The 24,621-nt window shown below is 48.5% G+C and overlaps 1 pseudogene; it reads right to left on the reverse strand.

Moving 5' to 3' along the window:
• Positions 1-24,621, reverse strand: part of LOC139826745 (dynein axonemal heavy chain 9-like) — a 74,711-nt pseudogene that overhangs the window by 21,363 nt on the left and 28,727 nt on the right.

The raw sequence follows: 24,621 nt of genomic DNA on the forward strand, positions 1-24,621 counted from the left end.
AATTAACCTGGCATTGGAGCAAAGCAGGGGGTCGGGAAGGGTCCATGGCGGGGCCAGGGGAGGTGGGTGGCAGCTCATCTGCTGCTGTGGATGATTCATGGTAATGTCTTCCCTCACCTCCCCCACACCTCCCAAACCCGCCGCACACGTAAATCGAAGCTGCCTTTATGTATCAGTCACAACCCAACATTTCCACTCCAGATTTTCTGTAATCTTCCAGCAAGTTTGAAATGTTCCTCAGGAGTGAGCAGGATCAACAGCTTGGCAAACGCTGGTGTGCTACAGAGATCGGGCAGCCATACTGAGTGGAAAAACTGACGTTAAGGCTGCTGTGCGTGCTATCAGCAATGAAAACCTGGGGATGGGACATTTTTTGGGGTCCCAGTGCACACCACAGTGCAGGAGGGACATCTCTTCCATCACTGGTCCAGCCAACTCCCAAAAACTGCCTGCCCCACTTAGGAACTGGTAAGTGTTGGTATTAATGGGCATTAAAATTATTCTTAGGGCAATAGGATCAAGTAGGCTTATGCTATATTTCCCATGTGAAGATCAAAGAGCTAAAACATCCTGTGTATCCTTTCAACAACAAACTGTCATGTGGCTGTAGGCAGCAGACAAGCACCTGGGCTCTCAGACCTGCACATGAAGAACCAGTCACCCTGCTGCTGCTCGGGAAATTCATTAAAAATACCCGTCTTTATCTGCATATTTCAGACATGAAATGACATTTACCGTCTTTCCATTCTCTTGTTGCTGGGTTAATGATGCCAAAGAGCTCATCATTGGTGACTGCCTTGGGGTTGAGGTCTGTCCAGACAGGACGTCGCTTCATTATCTGGTAAGTCCTGTTCAGGGATCTCATCACCTGAGACTTGCCCGTGCCCGCGTTACCCACCACGAAGACAGAGTGCCGGACCGTCAGCAACTCCTCCAGCTGCACCACCTGAGAAAAACACTCCCAAATTTTAGACAAAGATGCCAAACTGAAGTTCAGGTCTATAAAATAGGTCCCACTGGGCCACCTCTTTAGAAAGACGTGACCCTGAGACACAAGCAGATTTGACAATTGAGTTTGGTCCAGCCACTCTAATCACAATGGGTGAAATCCTCAGCCTGCAGATAAACTTTCAGCGCTGTTTATACTTGACAACCACCACCTGATGAGGCCCTGCTCTCCAGGGGCTACACTTTCATGAGCCTACAAAAGTTGGCCCCTTTGGAAGCCCAGAGACTGATCCAGTGCTGACCTCAGGAGCAGGTGCAACTGCCTCAGACCCAGCACAGCTGACTGCCCTCCAGCGAGATCTGCCTGCAAGGACAATGCTGTGCAGAGCTCTCTTTGTAGAAGCAAAGCTGTTTGAGAAAACCCAAATGATTTGATGGCGACGTGGGTGTAGCAGAAGATCTCTTGGTCTTACTTTGAGCACAAAGTTGTCCTCAGCCTGCAGCCGGAGGTCCAGCACAGCCTGCCTCACAAACGACTCAAAATTCAGGTCACGCTTCCGAGGCACATCCAGTGCAGGGAATAGATCCCCAATCAGCCCCATAAACACCGGCACATCATCCGTCACAATCTTGGGGATGTTGAAGTCACGAAGAGAGCGCATCAGAACCTGGTCTTCGGGTCGCTCTGGGTCATCTCGCTTGAGGGAGCCAGCAACAACTAGCACTGACTTAATGGCACGCAAGCCCCAGTCGTAGTGATCCTACACCAGAGGAAGAAAAAAAAAGAGGCATGAGTTTATGCTTAGACAGTACCATGTAGGGTGAAGAACCACCATTCCCAAACTGCCAGACTAGTAAGCAATGAAAATACATCTAAATCTGTTATTTGCATTGTGGCCAGAGACCTTCTCCAGCCTGAGTGACCTGGTTTCCATCTCAGTAGGTGAGATTCCCGTCAGGGACAGTATTAAAGAGTCAAATAATTCAGCTGTTCAGACCATCACATGGGCTCACAGTTGGCAGTAAGACAGCAGCAGGATTTGCACTCCAGAGACCAAAGCAATTTGTTTCACCTAAATCATAAAGCACCTATAGCAAGGCCAGCCAGCCCCCTGCATCTGCAGGAGCCACCAAGGTGAAAGGCTTGTTAGTCCATTATGAGGCCCCAAAGACCCAAGTTTCTCCACCCTGCCCATCACAAGATGACAAGCCTGTTTGGTCTCAGAGGAGGTCCAGGAATAAGGGGCCAGTAAAGACATTGCTGAAAAAGTACCACAAAACGGCATGAGAAGAACTCTCAAGCCAACAAACAACTGTTCATATTTCTGTCCTGTTAACACCCTCCAGAGCACAGCTCGACAGCTGACTGCTCTGTGTGGGAGGCCATGGCTTCCACCAGGCCCCTCAAGGCACAGCACCAAGTTTCTGCGACAGAGCATATCCCACCCAGCCTCATGCTGGCACAGCCAAGATCAGGTTTGTATCATCAGGAATCCTGATTCAGGTCTCCTCTGGACCCAGCTTCGATCTACACAAATAATGACAAGGAAAAATCTGATTTGCTTTGCACTGACAGTAACTCTAACAAGACCTGGAACCAGCCTAAGGCTGAACTCAGAGAGGGACACCATAAACCCTTTGCAGGCAGGAGAATCAACAGGAAGAGACTGGAAAGCAAAAGGTCACTGAATACTACCCCAAACATGGTGTCATTTAAACTCACTGAAAGGTCTCCCATTAATGCAGCTGGTCAAATGCTTTTGTCCCTGCAGATGCTCCAGTAAAGCAGTCTGAAAATTTTATTGCTCCGATGATCACCAACCCTCTCCTCCCCCAGCAGCCAGTGCAAATGCAGCCATTAAATAAAAGCTGTGAAACGTTAGCCATGGAGCTGAGCAGCACAGTGCCATGTTTCTGCTGATTTTGGAGATTCATCATACCACTCAGCCACAGAACCAGGCTCACCTGCTTGGACAGGAGCTCTTTGCAGAGTTGGTAGAGAGTAATGAACTTCCTGGCTAACACCCGGGCCTCGATGAATCCCTCAGCCACCAACATAATTTCACAGATCAGCTCAAAGTCTGGCACAACCATCGCACACGGCCTAAAATGACAGGTGAGGAGGCATTGCAGAACAAGTATTTCTTGACTACAGGTCTTACAGGCAGCGCATTTGCAGCTTCATCTTCTAGGCCTTCTTTTACGAGCCAGGTCACCCTCTGCCTTCCCCACGACAAGGGACAGAGCTCCTTTGCCCTGCCTGTGCGTGCCCAGACCCAGGCCTGTTGTGCAAGGCTTAAACTACCTGCGAATGCCCTATGCAAGTGAATTCCCCAAGGACATGAGGTCGAGCCTGGATGTTCCAAAAGACAGTTTCTGCCAGGTCACAAACCCTGACCTGGACTCACCTGAAGAGAGCTTTTAAATTCTCAGGTAGCTCTGTTCGCCCTGCGTAACCAGGGTTCATGGTGATGAAAATGCCTACTGATGGTACTAAGTTGATGTCTTCTCCAAGAAAATGGAAGGATTTCTTCTTCTCCCGTATTGCATCCTGCACGCTCTTCACCTAGAAATCAAGACAGTACTATAGTATCAGCGTTCACTTATGAAAAACACATCAGACAACGGTGCTTCCTTCGTTACTCTTGGCCTCGTGACAAATGGGGCTAATCACTGTTTTATTTTTTACCGGCAGCATAAAGCTTTATACACTGTTTGGAGCACATCAGCATGGCAATATCAATTTCCCATCTCAGTCAAACTCTGGCAAAGCAGAAAAAAGAGCTGAAGAGAGTGGAAAGTCAAAATGCAAAGGAGTTGCAAGACTTCACACCTTTGCTCCATGAGACAATGATGAACGTGGGTCAGGAAGAGCAACTCAGGAGCGGGAAATGTCCCCAGCACTGCCTGCATTCACCTTGGCTTTTGACATCACCTGCGGGACACTGCTCAGCACATCTCACAGCAAAAACACCACCAGAGGCTCCACCATCTCTGAACCAGCCAGCCCAGCAGAGGTCTGATGTGTGAGAGAGACACAGGGCAGCACAGGTATCCACAACACAGCCAACACCCAAACGCACTCCCCAAAGTCTATCACAATATGGGCCCATTATTCCCTTTACCCATCTCACCTCTCCCCACACAGCGTTGCTCTTCAGGACATCCCAAAACCCTCCTGTGCCTGCTCCGTTCCCTGACCAGGCCCAGAGAAGGGGTAGCACCTCCCAATAAGCTTGGCCTCAGCTCAGTTGTAAACTGACCACTTGATATCACTTTTAAAGATTTTGGGACATCAGATGTTTGATTTAAAACCAAAACCAGAAGGCAGAAGCTGTAAAACCTCTCCTAACACCTTCACTCACTAATATTATATTGTTTTTTATATTTGCCTGATTGCAGCTTTGTTCTGCTCATTCCTCTCCTTCCGAAGAGTTCACCTCTCTGCAAACAGCACCTCAGCGAGGGGCAAATCTCTCTCTATTCACCGCTCTAACCTCACTACTGTTTGCCATCTCAAAGTAAAGCAATTAATCGAATTTTTCCCTGTAAGGAACCATATCGACATCAGCTGCATGAGTAAGACAGCCAATTAAACATCGCCATGGTAACACTCCTAATAGCAGCCAGGAGACACCATGATGGAATGACGGCCGTGCCGCTTTCTTCAGCTGCCACGCTCCAGCCAGGAGCGAGGGAACCATTAGCAGTTGAGTCATTCCTGGGCTTCTTTTGTTCAGCTTCCCTTTTTATTTCAAGATCCTCAAAGACTTTTTTTCAATGACAACTTTAAACTAGGACCTGACGGAAGAGAAATTGAGAGGGAATGATACATAAACTCTTGTACCTGCCTGGGGCTTCTCTGGGATGCCACATAAGGTACCAATTATGAGTGAAACAGATGAGAAGAATGAGGAGTTCATGGAGGGGTTAAGAACAATGTCTTTGACCGAAACATTTACAGAAGTGTAGAAACTTCTGAGCTTTATATCTTTCTATAACACTGAGCCCAAAAGGGAGTCCAGGAACAATTCAGCACCTCAATCAGATATTAGGATCCTAAAACACGCACTCAGCTGACAGTTGGATCCTGAAGAACTTGGGCACTTTGGCACCTCAGTTTTCTGCACTGAAGCCCCCCAAGGCTTCCCCTGTATAAAATAATGCCAGGTTTCCTCATGGGCTGGTAAGAGGAGGGGAAGGAGGACGCGAAGTGACAGATTATATATATAAGCACGAGAGCACAGGACTTTCTGGCACGATGGGGAGGCCAGTCTCCCTTCCAGCCCTTCTCCAGGGATGCTGCTGCGCTTCACACGAGACTCACCAACACAATGCACTGAGCAGCTGAACTACAGAGGAGATGAGAAACCATTCGCCAGGGGAAACACCCATGCCCAGCTGGGCACCGCTCCAATAGCTCTGTCCCAGGTTTAATCCCACGGTGTCAGGGTACCCTGGGCAAGCGCGTCAGCAAGGGCCGCAGATCTGCCCCAGATTCCAGCTCCCGAGTGTCACCAGCTGACACTGGCTTTTGGGAGCACCACGGGGCTGCACACATTCCTCCAAGGAATGGTGCCAGTTGGCCAGGAATACCTTCCAAAGCCACTTGGCAGAGCTGTCGTTACAGACACCAGAACTAAATCCACAGCCATACAGTTTTGGAGACAGGTTAAGAAAATTAATCCTGAATGTATTCCCATTTCCTGAGTATGACACACAACCTGTGCCTGACCAGGGGTGATAAGGAACCCCCAGAAGTCCAGCGGATCTGCCCCAAACACCCCTCTTCCCCTCTGTGAAAATTATTCCCTACATTGCAGACTGAGCAGCCGCAAGTCAAGGCAGCTTCTCTGTCTTGAAACGATGTGCTGCAATTATCTCACAGCAGATTAATGACACGAGTGCTTTCCTGAGGAGGAACAGGTACAGAGCCATGGTGCGTAGTGGTCTGGGAAAAGATGCTACAAAGAATTGTCTTGGCACAAATGCTGTAACTGGGGCAAGAAAAGTGACAAATATCTTTGCAGCACGTAACTGCGACATCTTGGCAGTGCTGTGATATTCATGGGATTAATCTTGAGATCTAATCCCACACCTGCCTATACACAGAACTGAAACCGGCAATATGCAATTGCCATTTTTACCCTTGCTCCAAAGACTGCAGAATGGCTCTGCTCTGTTTGTATTTATTTATGAGTGTTTCTCCACTCACCTGTACAGCAACCACAGAAAGGACCTCAACTGAGATCCTGTTAAATTCAGCAAAACAGCCCCAGGCTCCCGTCTGGGAAAGGCCTTTGTAAATATTCCCACAAGACTGGAAAAACAAAACAAAAACAAAGATTACAGGAGTGAAATCATAAATGGAATCAACTCCAGCAAAAAATTGATTTTATTTCCCAGCCTGTTTATTTATAGCAATTTACAGTCTATTGTGGGTATTTAGAAAAGTGCATGGAAACAGCAGGCACAACTCAATTATAATATTTATAGCTCTGCGCAGCTTGCCACTTTATCTGCTAATTGCACTTTCTCGATATATCTGTGCACCAGTTTCACTTAAAGGTCACTTGTGCTGAATTACTGATGGTCCCGTTTCCTGGGAGAGCCCATAAGCTAAATGAAATATGATCCGAGGCTACCAAAATCACTGTACCGTGCCAGACTGGCAGAGAGCAAGACTCAGCCTAATGATTCAGTGCTCTGTAGCGGCTGAAGGTTCACTATGTTTTGGGTTTATTCTGGGAGAGGATCCTGAGAAAACCAGGACAGGTCCCTCCCCGTGCCAGGGGCTGCCAGGTCGCGAGCACGCCGAGAAGAAACGACCAGGGCCCAACTATCAGCACAGCCTTGGTCTCAACTGAACAGACCAACGTTTTTGAAGAATTACACATGAAATCTAACTCCAGAAAGGAAGGGAAATGCATAATGAGGCAGAGAAGATAGTTCGGGTCTCTGCCTCCTGAAGAACCTTGTGCAAATCTTAGAGAAGGAACGGGAGGAGAAGGAAAAGGCATTCAGCTTAAAGGAGTGTAGCAGGGATTTGGAGAGAGGTGATCACAGAATCCCAGCCTGGTGGGGCTGAAGGGACCTCTGCAGATCCCCCAGTCCAAGCCCTGCTCACGCAGGGTCACAGAGCAGATCACACAGGTGGGTCCAGGCGGGTTTCAATGTCTCAGAGAAGGAGACTCCACACCCGCTCTGGGCAGCCTGGGCCAGGCTCTGGCACCTCCCAGCAAACAAGTTTCTGCTCCTGTTCAGATGGAGCCTCCTGTGTTTCAGTCTGTGCCCGTTGTCCCTCACCCTGGCGTTGGGCACCACTGAACAGAGTCTGGTCCATCCTCTGACAGCCACCCTGAGATATTGATCCCATTGATCAGATCCCTCTCAGCTTCTCTTCTCCAGCTCAACAGCTCCAGCTCTCTCAGTCTCTCCTCACAAGAAAGAAGCTCCAGACCCCTCAGCATCTTTGTAGCCCACTGCTGGACTCTGTGCAGTTATTCCTTCTTAAACTGGGGAGCCCAGAACTGGACACAACTCCAGATGTGGCATCACCAGGGCAGAGCAGAGCGGAAGGAACAACCTCCCTTGACCTGCTGGTCATACCTCTCCTAATGCACCCCAGGTACCATTGGATTACTCTCATCCTTCAGGTTTGCTCGGGCCCTGAGCATCCCCAGCCCCATGTGACCGCACTGCAGCCGAGGTGGGAGCCATACCTTGCAGTCCATCTGCTCGGAGCAGTTAAACACGTACACCATGATGCCCAGGGCTCGCCCCAAATCTTTCGTAGTCTCCGTCTTGCCAGTGCCCGCAGGGCCTGCAGGTGCTCCGCTCATGGTCAGGTGCAGTGACTGGGTCAGGGTGATGTAACATCTTTCACAGTGAATGATGAATGAAAAAAGGAAATATGTCCAATAGGTCAACTGTGGGCTGCAGGGCAATAGCACTAGAGCATTGCACTCAGCAGAGCCTCTCCTCTGAAAAGCTGTACGTGAGCAGGGGTCATGTCTGAGCTGAAAGCCTTCTTGGCATTAATTACCACCTCTGCTCAGCTCTGTTTTCTCCAAGAGATACTCATCTTCCACCAAGGTCTGCCCAAACCTCTTCATGTCCAGCTTGTGTTCTCTCTGGATCCTCATACAACTCATGGATATTGGGCACATCTCAGGCAGTATGAGAAAAGGACAGCTTTTCTGGAAGACCTGTCACTGACAGAAACCTGCTCAGGTGGCCTATGAGTGAACCCAACTCAAAGCTGCAGCAAGTCCCAAAGTTTCTCCATCATGTTGATGATGGACACTGGGGTGGTGTCCACATGTGAGTATCTATACTACCTGTATAAGCCACAGAGGTGTAGTCAATATAGCCAACAAAACCTGATGATACCTGGGGGCTTGACGCAGCTGACTAACACAGGTGACTAGAGCCACCTGAGATGCTCTTGGTTGCTGAAATGTCACATAGGGTGGAGAGATATGACAAGGGGTCCATAGGAGACTTTTACACTTCTGGATTGGCAGCTGGAAGCCAGGTGGGACAACACAGAGTATCTCAAGTAACCCTAGGTGTCCCCACTGAGGCAACCAGGTAGATGTCTGCTTCAAGATGGGATGAAAGCTCTCTAGACTCACCAGCTTTATGGACTGTGGACATCTTGTGCACAGGAAGACACCCACAAGTGTTTTAATGTGTGAGCTGAATCCCACCCAGGGATCTGATGTACAAATTCCCCAGAGGGTACCACCAAAAACCAGATAAGAGTTAGAGCTCGACCACTGGAGTGCTGGGACATGGAGACAGAACAAGAGGGATACAGGTGTCTGAACTAAATCCATCTTTGGTTGGCATCTCTCTCTCTACCTGTGTGGCAAAGCCCAGCTATGACATTGTGTCCCAGGGACTTACCTGTCGGTCAGCGGAGTGATCACAAGCCGAGGGGTATTGCCAAGGTATTCATAGGAGTACAGGAACTGGGCGTCACAGATGTTGGCAAAGCAGTGCCGTTCCTCATCTGACCATCTGTGCCGGAGCTGTGACAGCCAAATGAAGGCCTGGGCATTGTCCACCTGCAACACACCCACAAACACCATCACAGGAAGGCCGGGGATGCCAGACACATGCAGCTCGGGGGCCAAAATAGCGACTGCTATAAAATTTTCATGGGGGATGACTGGTCCTCACTGCAAGGCAGGTGTGGTGAGGAAGGCCGCCTCCTTGCAATGCGGTGAGAAATGTCACCTCCCCATCTCCCATCAGTAAAGGGGAGGAACCAAATTAGTGACCACATTGGTGGGAGAGGAAAAAATTAATGGCCAAGAGAAAGAGCCTTACAAAAAGACTCCTGAATAGATTTAAGAAGCAGCAAGTCATGAAGAAGGTCTCATAACGCAACCAGAGTGAGAGAAGGAGCAGAGGCCATCTAGACAAGGAAGAGGTTGCAGACAGCACCAAGGAAACAGACTGGGGACAGGTGGACAAAGACAGGCATGGCCAGCGCTCTCTGCACAACCAGCAGGCAGGTCCAGATGCATCACTTCACCCCAGGCTGGACCGAGGCACCACTGAGCCCAGCTGAGCCTTGAAGACAGAAACCCTGTGAGCAGCCTGGCTGCCTCTGAGATGACACAGATGAGGGAAGAGCCACAACCCAATACATTCAGGGCATCTTCCCACCCACCTGCAAGGCTAAACACTTGGCATGGTGTCAGGGACAGGGGAGTAGTGTGGGAGAGGTGTTGCAGGAGAAGGGAGTCCCACATAAGTCCCTGTGGCCCCACACCAGACAAAGGACGCTACAAAGAACAAAGCTTGAATGCTTTTTCTTACTTTCTAAAGTCAAAACTGAGACTGAGTCCAGCAGCCTCCCAACACACCACCATCATCCACCAGCACATGTCTTGGCACCAGGACGCAGTGCCGCGCTCTCACTCCTGGTGTGAATCTGCAGCAACTACAAGTTGGTGTTGCAGGGCCATGACACAGCACAGCTCTGCAGGCTTACAGGGGCTTTCTGCACACTTACTACAAACGTTGTAGAAATAAATTTAGTCATACGTCTCCCACTGAGACCGGCAGTGATCTGAATGGCCAGTGGTTGGGCCCCCTGAAGCCCCCTCTCCAGCACCCACAGAACTGTGCTGAACTGCCAACACCAACCTTCTGTGCTATCATCTTTGCCACCACATCCCGAGCATGCACGTCGATGGTGCAAATGGTCATGATTTTCTGTCTGTCGCCCTTGGAGAGCTGCCCGATCAGCATGGTAACGAGGGTGTTCAGCTGGGTCACTTGCTTCTTGTGCTATTCCTTCATCGCATTCTCGTAGCCTTCCTCCACCCTGGCAAAGGCAATCCCAACCTCGGTTGTCCACCAGATCTGGGTGCAGCAAAGCGCCACCTAGGGAAATAGGCTGGTTCAGTATCAGGGAAAATACCAAAGCTTCCTTATGTTCAAGAGTGTCGGATCCACAGGGAGATCAAGGATGAAACATCCGTGACATGAAATTAAGTATTTTTTCATACAGTAGTCACAGCAGACAGTACAACAAGGATCTGCTCCATGACATTCATTTAAAACACCATATCAGTGATAGGCACATTTAGCAGCTAGTTATAAGTAAATCAGCACCTTTCACATGCCTGACACAGCAGAGGAGGAAGAGTTGGAGACCACGAGGTTGTCAGAGGTGCATCTGAGGGGCTCTTCACTCTTATCAGGCCTCACCACTTTGCCTTCCTGCTGCACCTCTCACTGCTCTGGCTGTACAGACTGCACTGCCCAAGCCCCTGGGCTCTGTCACCCAACCAAGAGCCCCAACCAGAGCATGGAGCTCAGCCTGAAAACTCCATCAGGAGACCGCCAGGATAAAGGACAACTCATCCTCCCTCTCTCCTGGATAGCAAGGTGGAGGCCAGAAACATGCCTGTCCACAGCTGCTGAAAGAAGGGAAGGGCAGGACTGATGGGGAACCCAAGAGCTACCTTTCCACGAGCCAGCCTGAGTGGTGATAAGAAGCAGTGGCAGATACCTGGGCAGGATAGTCAAAGAGCCATTGTTCCCTTGGTTTTTCCTCATAAGCCATGACGGCTTCTGTCATCTCATCTCTCACAGTAGCCCTCATGCTGTCTAGTACATGACTGAGCCAGACTTCAACCTGGAAAAGAGATTAAATCCCAGTAACACATTTGCTCTTCTTAAGTGCCTTTGGTAATTAGTGAAGATAGGAAATGAGGCAAGCATCTCAGTTCTCTTTAGACTGGACATGAGGGAAAGGTTCTTCACCCAGAGGTGCTGGACACTGAACAGGCTCCCAGGGAGGTGTCACAGCCCCAACCTGACAGTGTTCAAGGAGAGACTGGACAACGTCCTCAGACACACGGGGTGACCTGTGGGGTTGTCACTGCAGGGACAGGACTTGGACTCCATGATCCTGGTGGGTCCCTTCCAGCTCAGGACATTCTATGAGTTAACCAAACCTCACAGCCTCCTTCAGACTGGGTAGATTTGGCTAATTCTGGTACTGTAGGATTAGCATCTACTTCCAGACACCAAGAACAGAAGACAGATTTTTTTCTTGAACTCTAGCTACAGGAGGAACCAAAATGAACTCCGTCAATGAATAATTTGGTCAGGTGTGTTCCACCTCCAGGCCATGACAGAATCCCTGGTGGGATGTGGGCAGTCTGCCAGCAGCAGAAGAAAGATGCTGCCAAACTTGGGAACACAATTCCTGCTGAATTTCATATTTCACAGGCAAAGCCCTCAACAAGAAGACAGACTGAATGCAGCAAGCTCCATTGCTGGGGAGCTCAGTAGCCGGTATTACGTACTTTAGCTTCCTGTAATAGACCATGCAGAAAGGTGAAACTACCAGGATAGATAAGCTGAGCAGTAGCTTGATTCTTACATTTCATACTTTCACTCGTGGTATGAAATAATGAAGACTTGAGAAACAGGTAAAAGGCCTTCTCCTGCCAAACACACCCGTGCAGAGGTACTATGGAATAGCTTAGTCTCTTTTCAGTCTGCATCCCCTCCCTCACCGAGGATATTTGTAGCAAGCTTTAAGACTAACCTTCAAAAGGTCTTAGAAAAAATCAAATTAAAAACCTAGTCAGAAAAATGGCACAGCTCTTTCTCTCACAGTGGACTGCGACATCCACGTCCCCCCTTAGTGAGGACCTATCCAGAGTGACACGAAAGGTTGTGGTGTAAGGAGGTACTAAATCACCACCTCTTCCAGCTTTTCTCATGCACCAAGGGAGAGCAGTGAAGCTCTATGACGTCTTGGCAAGGGATCTCACACGAGGGGCAGGGGAGCAGACTCCACCGGACAGTTTTGATAGACAAGGACTTCCCTCTCACCTGCCCACTGCAGTCACAGGGCTCGCTGAAGCTGACGTACTCCTCCTCTCTACTGTACATTCCCAGGCCAACCTTGGTTGGCTTTTGCTCAGAGTCCAGCTGGAATTTCATCCTGGCCAAGCTGTCAAAGAGTTTGGAAAGATGACGTTGCACCTGCAAAACGGGTTGTATAAATAAAGCAACCGAGATAGGACGAGCGGAATGAAGATCACTATACATGTCACAAGCAAAATCATGTTAACAAAATATCTCGGATATTTAGGTAGCACCACATCTTCTCAAATGTGGCCAACATACTGCCAACAAAAGCCTCTTGCTGTCTCTTGTAATACTTCCACCTATTTCTACGTAATTTAGAAAACAGACATGCCTTAATAAATCATGTTTCTCCATTGGGAAATCTTCCATACAGAGCAAAAGCATAGAAAACATTGAAACACCTCATGACTCCTACCCCAAATTTCCCTACATGTAGTGATGAGAAGTCTGTAGCCATTTCTCCACCTCATCCTATTCTCAGCACAACGTGGAGTTTTCTTCACTATGAACTTTCCTGTTTTTCCACTACTAGAAACTGATTTTGTGCTAGTGAAATATCCTAAATTCTCTTTCATGGAGAAGAAAGATCTTTATTTCTGCCTAAGACCTATGATAAACAGCCCAGACCTCCTATAGAACAACCATGTTCACCAAAAGCACTCTTCCAGAAGGAAAAGAATAATTCAGTTCTTTCCTGTTCACCTCCATCTGAGTCTGCAAAGCCAACAGGGAGATGCTGTGGGCTCTCAACATCAGCATCTGCCTGCTGGGAGCTGAGCAGGTCACCAGCACTTCTTCCAGACCACTGCGTAACACACAACTGCATCACTGCGCGCCCCACGCCAATGAAGGTGAGATTCTCCTAGGACTGACGTCCCCACAGAAAGGGGAAGCTCCCAAAGCAGTCCCAGACAGGAGCTGCCTCTCTCAATTACAGCAGAGAGGTAGAAAAACTCCCATAGGGGAGATGAGAAATGAGGGAAAGGGACCTGGGGGTCCTGGGGACAGCAGGGTGACCATGAGCCAGCACTGGGCCCTTGTGGCCAGGAAGGCCAATGGTACCTGGGGTGGGTTAGAAGGGGGTGGTCAGTAGGTCAGAGAGGCTCTCCTGCCCCTCTGCTCTGCCCTGGTGAGACCACACCTGGAATATTGTGTCCAGTTGTGGCCTCTCAGCTCCAGAAGGACAGGGAACTGCTGGAGAGAGTCCAGCGCAGCCACCAAGATGCTGGAGGGAGTGGAGCATCTCCCGTGTGAGGAAAGGCTGAGGGAGCTGGGGCTCTGGAGCTGGAGAAGAGGAGACTGAGGGGGGACTCATTCATGTTTACAGATATATAAAGGGGGAGTGTCAGGAGAATGGAGCCAGGCTCTCCTCGGTGACAACCAGTGATAGGACAAGGGGGAATGGGTTCAAACTGGAACACAGGAGGTTTCACTTAAATTTGAGAAGAAACTTCTTCTCAGTGAGGGTGTCAGAGCCTGGCCCAGGCTGCCCAGGGAGGCTGTGGAGTCTCCTTCTCTGCAGACATTCAAACCCGCCTGGACCCCTTCCTGTGGAACCTCAGCTGGGTGTTCCTGCTCCATGGGGGGATTGCACTGGATGAGCTTTCCAGGTCCCTTCAACCCTGACATTCTGGGATTCTGCGTGAGATGCCCAATGCTCTGATGCTTTCAGAGAAGGAAGGGTGGAGGTGGATTTGTCCATCTAATTCTGACTCACTGACTCACAAAGAACTACAACCCTCCCTCTCATGAGCTGTGCTGCAAGTGGACGCAGCTTCTCACACACATACAAGCAGGGCCAAACCCTGGGAGGTGCTAAGTGACTCTGAGAAGCACAGGGCACTCAGCATCCCCCCAGATCACAGAATCATTTTGGGTGGAAGAAACCCTCAGGATCAAGTCCAGCCATACCCTAGCTCTGGCACTAATCCATGTCCCTAAGAACCTCGTCTAAATGTCTTTTAAACCCCTCCAGGGATGGTGACTCCAGCACTGCCCTGGGCAGCCTGTTCCCATGCCCCACAGCCCTTTCTGGGAAGAATTTTTTTACAATATCCAATCTGAACCTCCCCTGGCACAACTTGAGGCCATTAAGCGTATCTTGAGGCCATAAGCTTATCTCTTTTCAAACCGTAAGTAAACCGTAGAAACTTTTTCTTACATGTAGAAGCTTCTGGTCACAAATCCCCAGCTGCCCCTTCCCAGACCCTGTCCAGTCCGGAGGGTTCGGACACAACCCCAGCACTTGCTGCGATCCTGCTGCCAGAGCCCGAGCGCACCTGAATCTGCACAAGTTCAGCACCCAGTTCACGAGGATAATGTCATTGTGTATTTAATCCTCCTTTAGGAATCATCAGACTTTGAAACTACATTGGGAAGGCTGAGAGTGTATCTATGTATGATACTGCTTGACATTTACTTTGATTTTACTGCAAATACTTTTGAATAACAGAAAACACCAGGAATTTCTTCTTACTCAATAGAGCATTTCAACACAGTATCTTTGCTTCCTGTGTTTTTTTTTTCCTCTTCATTTTAAATATCAATCAACTATGTATTTATGATACTCTGTGGGCTGAAATCACCCAGCAGCAGACACAGATAGAAGCAGCGTTAAAGGTTAGAGGTAAACAACAGCATTTCCAAATACACATGCAAACCTGCTCCATTCCTGTGCTCACATCAATACTGAAAATGGTGGAAAGCCTGAAGAAAGTGAAAATACTCGCTACCAAAAGACAGAATTAGGACTTTGTTCATCATCCAACACTCGCCTTTTGCTGTGAACGTTTTGACTGGTTTTATGCACCAACCTCTGAATAAAAGATGCGTCCCAAACAAGGCCAAGCAGAGCTGTGCAGGGGTGGGTGGCAACCCAAGGAAGTCCTGCCTTGGCCACAGCCACTGTCTGACCACCAGCTGTCTTACCTCTTCCAGGCTGTGTTCTGCTCTTCCCCTGTAAACAGGCCATCCCAAAGACCTTTGCATGGGGGAAGGAAGGAGTGGCTGACTAGCAGATGTCTCCTCTGCCTAAAAACAGAGACGTCTCCAAGCCCTCGGTTGTCAACACTGTCACATTTGAATGATCGGTCTGTGGCTCTTTCAACAACAGATGCTGTTTGCTGGCATCCCAGCTTGGGGAACCAAGCTCAGCAACAAGTTTTGGCTGAGATCCTCAAGAAATGGTTTCCCCCAACCTCACTGTATCCCAGCAGAAACAAACCCACTGTTTTTATGGTATCAAGAACATAGCTCTGCTCTGTGCAGTGCTTTCAGAACCATCTGCAAGCATCACCAGGGACAGATGGGACAACATACAGTGTGCGCATTGCCTTTCAGAGACGACAGATGAAGGCCAGCAGTGAAAGAGTTATTGTTAATCCAAGTGAGGGTGGGAGAAAAGGCACTCAAGAAAGGATAAGCTACAGCTGAGTCCCTAGACAGCATCTTCCACCCTGACATTACTGACAGCTGGAAAATGTGAAGGTGACACAGTGCAAGGCTTACCAGCTGTGGGTTGGTGCCATTGGAAAGAATATCCAATAAATCTGCTGAAGAAACAAAGTAAAATCTGGGAAAGGCCAATCTTTTCATGTCCAAATATTCAGCCAAAGCCTTCTCACACAGGGACAACCTGGGGAGAAGAGCAGAAAAATAGAGCCCAGGACAGGCGGGTGAATATCCTTTAATGTGTCGTGCTACAGTTTGGGTCATCGAGCAGATTCTCCCCTCCCAGGGGGAAATGCCAGACATGAGCTGAGCCTGCAGGCTGGTCCTTTACAGCATTTTCCAAATAGATAACAAAGCACATAGTAACTCATAGATCTCTCTCCACTCCCAAGGGTCAAACAGACAAAGAGTCAGAGAATCCTCACCAAAAAGCAGAAACACAGGTGGAAGAAGAGGCTAGAAAGGCTTTGCAGTCTGACTTACTGTTTTAGACAAGCTCTCAACTGCCACAGGTGATTTCACACTAGGATGAAAGTTTCCAAAACTGCTTTTATTCTAATGAGCACATTTTAAAGTCTGATTCAAACCTACTCAGCTTTTTGTGCTTGTGAAGCCTGAAAAGAAACTTGTTTGCTCCGTTCTAAAATGAATCTCTCAGTGTTTACATGTTAAACTGCTGCTGAGCTTTCAAAGTTCATAAATAACATGCAGTTAGTCCTCTGTGGGGAACACGGGCCTTATCTGTTTAGGAAGTAAAATTAGATCTCTATTTTAAATGGATAGTTATTACTGACACAACAGCTATCACGTTAACTTGTTAGGTGTGTTCCAGGTAGAGTAGCTCATATGTTAGGTGAGAACTGTATCCATCTCTGGACATTAAGGTCTTTCTCAGGGAGTTTAGTTATACCATCTGTGAAGGGTACACACACAAAGATAATTTTGTTAATTAAAGCACATGGGATCAGCTCTGCTGCAGATATCCCTGCTTGGACTGCTAAATAGATATTTAAGACACCAAATTTGGGGTGGCAGTGAGGCCACATGTTATTAAAACCAACTGAGTGCCTAGCTTTGTATGTGTGCAAATCAATATTCAAGATAAGAGTTTGCACATACGCAAAGCCAGAATCCACCTTGGGGGCTTCAGGGTGATGGATCATGAATAAAAAGACTCAATGTGTGAATGCAAAGAACGCACAGTCCAGAAGGAAAGCCTTGGAGCACAGGTTAAACCAACTTATTAGAGCTGATCCCAGTCTCTGACAAAATCCTGGGACTGAAGTTGTACCTACCTACTCTGAATGTCCTCCAGTTGTTGGGACAGACCTGGTTTATTCGTGGCCTCAACCACATTTGGGGTTTTCTGAGTTTCATAGGCCCGTTCTTTAAAGTCCACATCAATCCCTTCAAAGCGTTTGGAGTCCTAAAAAGCAACACAAACATGCTCATGGTAAAACATGGATTTTGTGCTAAAGGTCTCCATCCTCTGGGTGCTGTCTTTGGGTTGAGGGGAAAACCTTCTGTCCAGTGCAGACAGGGACCCCTCCACCATTCCAGAATGGCTCTTCCACTGACTTGCCTGAAACTAGTCTGCAAACAGGCACTTGCCTTCTTGTCACTGTATCCCAAAGGGGTTGTGGATAAAGCGCTCCATGCAGGAGGCAATGTCTAGGACCAACCATTTTCATGGGATTTAATTCCCCTTGGAAAACCTCATAAATCTCTCTCTCCCATGTCCAGGTGAAGTACCAAGTTTCCCTGGCTGCAGCAGCAGGAGATGCTCCCACACCGTGGAAAGGCTCCCAGCCTCATGTGAGTGCACTCCTCCCCTCCTGCTACAGCACAGGAATCCCAACACCCATCCACAAAACGGGTATGATGACTCTTGTAGAGGAGAGCCCTTCCCAGCCCCAACCTGACAGTGTTCAAGGAGAGACTGGACAACGTCCTCAGACACATGGGGTGAATTGTGGGGTGTCCTGTGCAGGGACAGCAGTTGGACTTGACAATCCTGATGGGTCCTTCCAAGTCAGGACATCCTATGGTTCTATGGTTCATACCACTGCCAGACAGCTACTGAGATGCAGACAGCTGCCCAGCAGGATGCAAATGTAAATCATGATGCAATTTCATACATGACTTTAGATAGCTCCTGGATATTAAGAGCTTGCTGGCACATGGTACAGCCTCAGGGCACTGGTTATCAGCACCTGTATATATTGCCCAGTGAGCGAGGTGTGCCCAGAATCATAGAATCATTTAGCTGGAGGAGACCATTGAGATCACTGAGTCCAACCATAACCTAAATCTAGTACTAAACCATGTTCCTCATCTATACATCTTCCAGGGATGGTGACTCCAGCACTGCCCTGGGCAGCCTGTTCCAATGCCCCACAGCCCTTTGGGGAAGAAATTGTTCCCCAGATCCAACCTCAGCCTCCCCTGGCGCAACTTGAGGCCGTTTCCTCTGCTCCTGGCGCTTGTTCCTGGGGAGCAGAGCCCGACCCCCCCTGGCTCCAAGCTCCTTTCAGGCAGTTCAGAGATCAGAAGGTCTCCCCTCACCTCCTGTTCTCCAGCTGAATCCCCCAGGTCCCTCAGCCGCTCCCATCACACTTGTGCTCCAGCCCCTCACCAGCTCCGTTCCCTTCTCTCAACTTGCTCCAGCACCACAAGGGCTTTCTTGGTGTGAGGGGCCAAAAACTGCCCCCAGGACACTCAGCACAGCGTGCTCTCTGAAGCAGATGGAGGAACAGTCCAAGCAGAGCAGAGTGCAGGGTTGGAGACAGAACAGTGTGTTGTCCAGGGGTCAATGGGCTGCGCACATCCCCTCGTGGGTGTTCGTCCCACAGTGGTGCTGTCAGCGATGCTGCTCGTGAACAGGGACGGGGGTCACACAGCCAACTGTGGGTCACTCGTGAGTGAAAGGCAGGTTCCTCCACAGGGCTGCGAGTGGTCCAGCGGGGCCAGGAACAAGCTTGGAAGATTTTCTAAATAATCAAGAGAATAGGGAATAAGACTGGAAGCTGGACTCAAAGACAGCCCTGAGGAGGTCACAACCCTGAGGAGGGCATCAGTGACAACTCTGCTCAATTTTCTGAAGCTGAAGTGGGAGAAGAGCTGCTCTCCTGCTGCACCAGCACTGGAGGCAGGGAAGCGGATACTGCAAAGCTGCCTGGTCCAGCTCTGATTTGACAATTTGCACCATCTGAGTAATTATCTCCGTCTTCTCCCCTCCAAGGAAAGAGGGAACATGCCTGTACCACTGAAGGAAGCCAGCAGCCTCCTGCTCAGCCTCCAGGAACTCTGCATCTGCTGTGCAATGGTGGAGGGGAGGAAAAACAGTTTCTCAGCAGGGTTCAGGCACAACCAACAGTACAAAAACATCCTGGGGCAACACTGGGGAAACTGCTGTAGCATTAAGGGAGCCTCCAAGAAAGCAATGCAGCAAGAGAACAGTCCTGCTTGGGGGAACACGGCAATATAGACAACCTTCTTCTGTGTAATGGAGGCTCTTCTTCAACGCTTTCCACACAGGAAAAATAGGATTTGGGATTTCATACCTTAGGAAGCTGTGCCCGTATATCTTCTGAGCCTATGAATATGCTCTCCAAGTGAGACCACGTACGCTGCACTTCGAACCAGAGAGAAATGACGGAATCTGTTGTGGACAGCTTCCTCTGCCATATGGACACTTCCTCCAAGAAGAAAGCAATACATTTGGATGTCATTAAATTCTGCAGCTGCACCTGGTTGTCTTCTAAAGTTTCTATGAGTTCCTCGTCTGACTTCAGCAACGGGATGTTCGTCCGGGGGTGAGGCTCATACTGAAACTCCATGGTGCTCCAAGTCATTTTTAGCTCCTTCAGGACTTTCTCCATACTCATTTCTCGTACCGCTTTGTCCACAATGCCACGAACCTCATCCTCAAAGTTATGGAGGTTGAGCTTCAGGAGGTCAGCCAGCGTGGTGTCCGAGTCCATCACAAACCTCACACCCGTCACCTGCATCAGCTGATTCCAGTGCCTTTCCCTAATGGCGGGATTTTGAAGTTCTGCCACAGCTTTCAGGGCCGTCAGCATGTTCTTCACCTTGCTGTCCAGCCCAGTGAAAGCATCCCACGCCCTCACCTCCTTATCCAAATTCCGAATCTCTCTTGCAAACTTTTTACACTCCAGATCCATGTTTTCCACGTTAATATCCGCCCATTTGGTGGTCTGCCAGTCATCAAGGCAAGTGCCCACAAGGGAGATCATATCCCAGAGCTCTTTGAGAAGACACAGCTCCTTTCGGCACTGCTTCAGTTGTTTATAGTCTGGCACTATGACTTCAAACAGACCAGCTGATTCATAAATCGAGGTCATGGCTGACTCCATTTGTTTAATCTCAATGTGCTTTGTATCCAGCAGTTGATAAGGCTTTTTGGTGTCAAACCTAGAAAGAAATGTTCATTCTTCATAAGTGATATTGTAACAACTTCTAAAGAAAACATAAAACAAATGGTGCCTCTGAGACACAAAGCAGACATGATACATCTATAGTACCCATTGATGGTGCAGCCACATGGCACTGCTGACAACCCCTTTAAGCAATATTGTGCACTCAGCATCCAGATTGAATCTCTTGCTAACACCTTACAGTGTTTGCAGGGACAAAACACCCAGGGCATAACAGATACAACACTGTGAGCAGGTAGGAAATGTATGCAAGGGTTCAAGAACACATCCTCAGGACACTCCGAGATGATCCCATGAAGCTTTTCTTCCTCAGGGCTTCTCTGATGTTATAATTTCACTGTACCTGAATGGTGCTTCTTTCCGAAATCGCTCTCTGAATCTGTGTTGCTCAACATCAAACGCCGCACAGCTCTTGCGCACAACTGTCATTTCGTTCGCCTGCAGAGGAGCCACATGCTGCTTCACAGCTATCGCCAGCTTCTTTATATTGTTCCATTTTTCTGGCAGCTCCTGCAAGCAAAATTTAAATGACGGTAGGCAGTATTTGCTATTTGATATAAGATGTGACTGATCTGTTTATGGACAATCACAGAACAGGAAAAGCAACAGATTCCATGCCTAAAACTGCAAGGAAGTTTTGTTGTGATGCAAAAGCTAAACACAATTTGGGATAAAACTTATCACACAATTTTGAAAACTTATCACACAATTTTGAAGACGAATGAAGACTGAGACTTTAAAACTGACTGCTCTGATTGCAAAAACATGTTAAATAACTTCAGAAGAAGGGTCCCAGACCAGATCCTGGGCTCCCAGGATGGCTCAGTGGTTGAGAGAGCACAGTTCTCCTGACACCGAGCCCAGCGGGACCCAGAGCTGGCTGGGGGCAGGAGGGTGGGCTGAGGATGCAAGTTCATCACATCGTCCGGCTTCCCAGAGCTAATTAAGAAACAGAGCCTGGGAAATTTCCAGCCAGCTCTTAGAGCAGAAGATATTATGCCAGAAGGACTTCTACAGAGCTTTCTGGGGCAAATCCCTCCAGCCTGCCTGTATAATATTAGTACTAAATAAGACAGTTTCTTTCTCAGGACTGCATCCAAGCTGCTGGTGCACAGCACTGCTAACAATCCACCCTTTGCACCTGGGATTTTATTTAGAAAGAGATTTGATTTCTTCTCTTCTCACTAGACTTCTCGAGCCAAATCCTCACCCCAGACAGTGACACCAGCCAGGGCTCTGCTGTCCTCAAGTCCCACAGCTTTGCTCTCCCACTTCCCCAGGTACTGTGCCAGCCTACAGGAAAGACTTTGGGCTTCTTTTCATCCCAGTGCACATAGTTGAGAAGACTAATGGAGATGCACCAACACTATGCAAAGAAGCGAAATAACCTGGAGGCAGCAGAGGCGGCCAGAGCAGGGCCAGTCCCTCCTGAGGGGTCTCTTTCTGGCACTTCATGTTCCAGTCTCTGTAGAAATCACTATCCATGACCATAGCAGGGCACACATGGAGCTGCTTCCTTGTCCTTCTCATACAAACTATCAGCTCCAGCCCATCCATCTTCATGGCCATGGAGGGAGCGGTACCTGGAGGAACTTACTTTGGTTTTCCTACTGTGTACAGCAGTGAATGAATTATTCAACTATGTGTTGCTGTCACTTGCCAGAAAGAACGAAACTGTTTTGTTATCTCCTCCATCTGAATGGCTGCCCTGCATACCTCATTTCTTCTGTCAGAAAAATAAATCAGTTGTTCAAATCTACACGCACAAACAGGCACCAAGCAAGCAGCTCTTGGGCAGAGGAATCAGCAGAGCTGGGTTCCCCATAGCACCATTTTTTATGCTGAACTGAAGCTGCTGTAGCAGCCAAAACATTCATTTAATGCAGCTCTTCTGTTTTTCAGGGTGTCTGTAGGAATCCAGTTATCTTTAGGACCCTTACCCGTGTCAGATTTGGTGATACAACCATCCGTGGATCACGGCTGCACCAGCAGAAAACTGGGGGATTGCTAAACCCCGCTCAGGTCCCATCCAAGCCTGCAGCAGAGGGAGGAACTTCTCCCCAAAAAGCTCTGCCTTAAACCTGGTGTCCTACACAGAGCCCTCTGCACACAACGCCCCGTGACTAAGGGGTATCCATCAGTATGCAGCCACACGCTCCTCCACCGTAACATGGTGACTGCTGCCAGTTCCCCAAGGCTGGCTGGGCATCCCACAGGCTTTTCCAACCTTCACCTCATGGTCCCCTGTCCAGAAATGAGAAGAATTCCCCAAAGAAAAATTGATTCATCAGGGCCAGATGTGGAAAGGTGCTGAAATACTTTCATAACGTGCTCCCAGTGATGTCCTTTGGGTCAAGCAGATTGGGTGTTATAGACCTAGTGGAGGACTGAAGCCCTATGAGAAGGCGACTCCTCTGCCAACATTATCCTTCCCATCTCCACAGTTGCCAAGAACTGGCTTATTTAAAAATAATTATAATTCAAACTAATTAACAGATGTATTTGAAAATGCATTAATTTTTTTCAAGAGTAATCGCTGAGAGTTGGAGCAGGCAATTCTATGTTTTTCATACATAACAAAAGGCTTAATCTCTGCTTTAAAAGAAAAATCTCAATATAACTCCAAAATTTAGAGCTATTAAGGCACATCCCACAATAGTAAAATACTATCCACTGAGGCCCTCTAATGACAGGGAGTGGGGCTTTAAATATTCCTGCAATGCTCTTAAGCTCATACTCTTTGACGCTGGCTACTTGGCAAACCGCCGTGTCCACCGCAGCTTTTCACCCACCTCCAGTTGCTTATAGACTTCCTCCGGCAGCTCTTGCTCATACGTCTTCAGCAGTTCGACGGTTTGCTTCAGGGGCTCGAACATGGCATCGGTGACACTGTGCCTTTCCTTAACGGCCAGGAGATGCCCCATGATCTCCACCAAACCATCATAATCGCCTTTTTCAACCTTTTTGCTCAAACCTTTGTCAGCAGTTTTTATGAACTCGTCCAGGTCAGACAAGCTGTAGAACACAAAACAGGAAAGCACCAAATGAGAGCAGTTCCTACCGGAATCATCCAGGCAGCTGGACTGGCACGGAGAGGGAAAGGCCTGGCTAACTCTGCCCATCACATGGCAACATGCTGAGGGCATCAGAACCACAGTTCATGCTCACAGGGATCCATAGATGTGGTACAGCTTCCTGTGAGGAACGGATAAATGGGTTGGGACTTCACAGCTTGGAGAAAAGGCATTTGAGGAGCACAAGTCTTACGAGGAGCAGCTGAGGGAGCTGGGGCTGTTCAGCCTGGAGAACAGGAGATGAGGGGAGACCTGATCTCTGCAACTGTCTGAAAGGAGGTTGGAGCATGGAGGGGGTTGGTCTCTTCTCTCAGGTAGCAAGTGATAAGATAAAATGGCCTCAAATTTCTCCAGGGGAGGTTCAGATTGGGTATTAGGAAAAAAATTATTCACAGAAATGGCTGTCGGGCCTTGGAACAGGCTGCCCTGGGCAGTGGTGGAGTCACCATCCCTGGAGGGGTTGGATAGACATATAGATGAGGTTCTCAGGGACATGGGGTAGTGCCAGAGTTAGGTTATGGTTGGACTCTGTGATCTTGATGGTCTCTTCCAACCAAACAGATTCTATGACTCTATCCTATGATTCTATAAGGGAGACCTGTGAGCTCGGGTCTGTGGTCTGAAGAGAGTGAATTTGAAAGGACAGTTTTCATGTCATCTCTTCCAATACAAGAATTCAACAAATGAACCTGGTAGGTTGTAAAGCTACAACAAACAGGGATTCTTCTTCGCACGCTGCCTTATTTCAGAGGGTAAGTCTCTGCTGCAGAAGGATGCAGATGTTAAAAATTCACAGCGGTTCAGAAAAGCAACCGAACATTTGTGGGAGAAAAAAAAATCCATCCAGGTCTTTAGATACAAAGGTACAACCCATGACTCTCAAAGTCCTCAGGTATGAATGGTTAGAGACAAGGAGACTATTTGGGGGAAGTTTCCCTACCTGCTTCTTGATCTCACCAGCTGCTGGACACTGTTAGCAGAGCTTGATGGGCTCCTGGATCTTTGGTCCTTTCCATTCTTCCCTTCTCAAAACGCTTACTTTTGAAGTGCCCGCTTAAATTCTGTGGATGCTGCTGGACCAAAACATAGCCCTAAACACTTCACCTATTAAAGACTAAACTGCTGAGTCAGGAGCTCTTAATAAGGACTCCTAAATGCCTGTTCTAACCTATGCAAAAACCTCTTTGCACAGGAATTATCGTGCTGAAAAGAACACAAGAGATCACAGCAGCCACCACACGCAGCAGCCTTCACTAGTACATATGTCTGTAAATATTTCTTCG

Source organism: Patagioenas fasciata, unplaced genomic scaffold, assembly GCF_037038585.1.
Source record: "Patagioenas fasciata isolate bPatFas1 unplaced genomic scaffold, bPatFas1.hap1 Unplaced_14, whole genome shotgun sequence".
NCBI classification, from domain to species: Eukaryota; Metazoa; Chordata; class Aves; order Columbiformes; family Columbidae; genus Patagioenas; species Patagioenas fasciata.